The sequence below is a fragment of the Corvus brachyrhynchos genome, unplaced genomic scaffold, assembly GCF_000691975.1.
Source record: "Corvus brachyrhynchos isolate BGI_N302 unplaced genomic scaffold, ASM69197v1 scaffold4, whole genome shotgun sequence".
In the NCBI taxonomy this organism is placed as follows: domain Eukaryota; kingdom Metazoa; phylum Chordata; class Aves; order Passeriformes; family Corvidae; genus Corvus; species Corvus brachyrhynchos.
The window spans coordinates 8,266,149-8,267,714 of record NW_008237878.1 but is presented as its reverse complement, the minus strand read 5'-3'; positions in this window follow the sequence as shown (position 1 = coordinate 8,267,714).

The following is a 1,566-nucleotide window of genomic DNA, read 5'->3' as shown; positions in this document are numbered from 1 at the left end:
GAGGGTCCCGGCTGCAGAGCAGGCAGATTCAGAAAGAAGCTGGAGGGTGGGCAGGCAGGCTGTGACCCCCTGCCAGCACAGTGCCACCCTGCATCTTTCTAGGAACTAACCAGGAAAGCGGATTTACCCCAGTTCGGCACCAGTGACACACATCCGGGGTACTTCCCACCCCAAACCAGGCAATCCTCAACGGAGTTTGCGTAATGCCAAGTTCCCTGGGAGAACTGGGGAGAAGAGCTGGGGGTGTGGTCTGCAGCTGAGCGTGCCCCATGCAGCATGCAGCTGCTGGGCACACGGGAGACACCATTCCATGGAGCTGACACAGGGCTGGGAGCAGAAGCCCAGGGAGGAGCAGTCTTTCATAGCCCAAAGAAAAGCTGGACACATTGGGTGGTTCTGAGCACCATTTTATTGAAGGGCTGGATACCTGCTAGGACTTCATAACAAAAAGTTCACTTCATTTAAGAAAAAAGACAGTCTGGTTTTTGTCCCATTCCCTCCAAAGAGTGGAATAATACTAGCACTGTCTTTTCACTAAGCAATGCCATTCCAAAATATACAACATTGAATGTGGAACAGCCCAGCTTCATATTAACATTACACATTATTAGAACTTCAGAAACATTCTACACAAACAAATGAAACGGTAAAAAGTTCACTCAAGAACAAGATGGTCATTTGTAAAATCATCATACAAAGTTTGTTACTTGCCCTCCCGTGGGCTGCAGTTGCTGCTCCCCAGCCATTGCTTGGGATGCCCAAACACCAGGGAATGCCACAGCAGAGCCTATGGTGCCAGTCCCAGCTGGAGTAGTTGGTCATGCTGTGGCGTGGAAACGGCTCTCATGGAGATGCTGGTTGGCAGAGAGTAGCACAAGCGGCCGGGCAGTGCCCACCCAGAGCCCCTCTGTCCCTCTGAGCAGCTGCCATGCCTCTGCTCAGGAAATGCTACTCCTCAGGAGTGCTGCACCGAGAGCCAGGAGGGGGGAGGGCGTCACACGGTGCCTTCCCCGCCATGAACAAACACTGGTACTCGTTTTGTCCCAACCCAGGCCTGGGCAGTGTGGCGGAGCAGGGGCAGGAGGGGAGGCATTTCTGGGGGTAGCTTTGCAGCACTTTCTTTTTTAAAACAGCACCATGTGCATATGTCTGTGGGAATCACCAGAGACTCAGAGGGGCTGCCTGTAGCCACAGGAACATAGGAATGGAAAGGACTAATTAAGACAATAAGGAGAGAGTCCGAGACAATAATAAGGCCTTTAAGGGACTCCCTGGGGAAGGTTTTTCGGAGGCTGTGTGAGCAGGGCCAGATTGTGAGACCAATGAGGGATGAAAACCAAGGGTTGGGGGGGTGCCTGCTCCAAAAGGACTCCCCTGGACCTGCAGCACTAGTTCCTGTGTAGTGCTGCCAGGCAGGACAGGGGAAGCTCTGTGGCCAGGCAGCGATGGAGGGAAGGCAGTGCTGCAGAACGCCACAGCCTTGGCTCCTCTGTTTGCACATCTCCTGCAGCAGACACAGAAGCTGCAGGCTGCTGGCTGGGCCGGGGGCGCTCGCAGCTTTTTCTT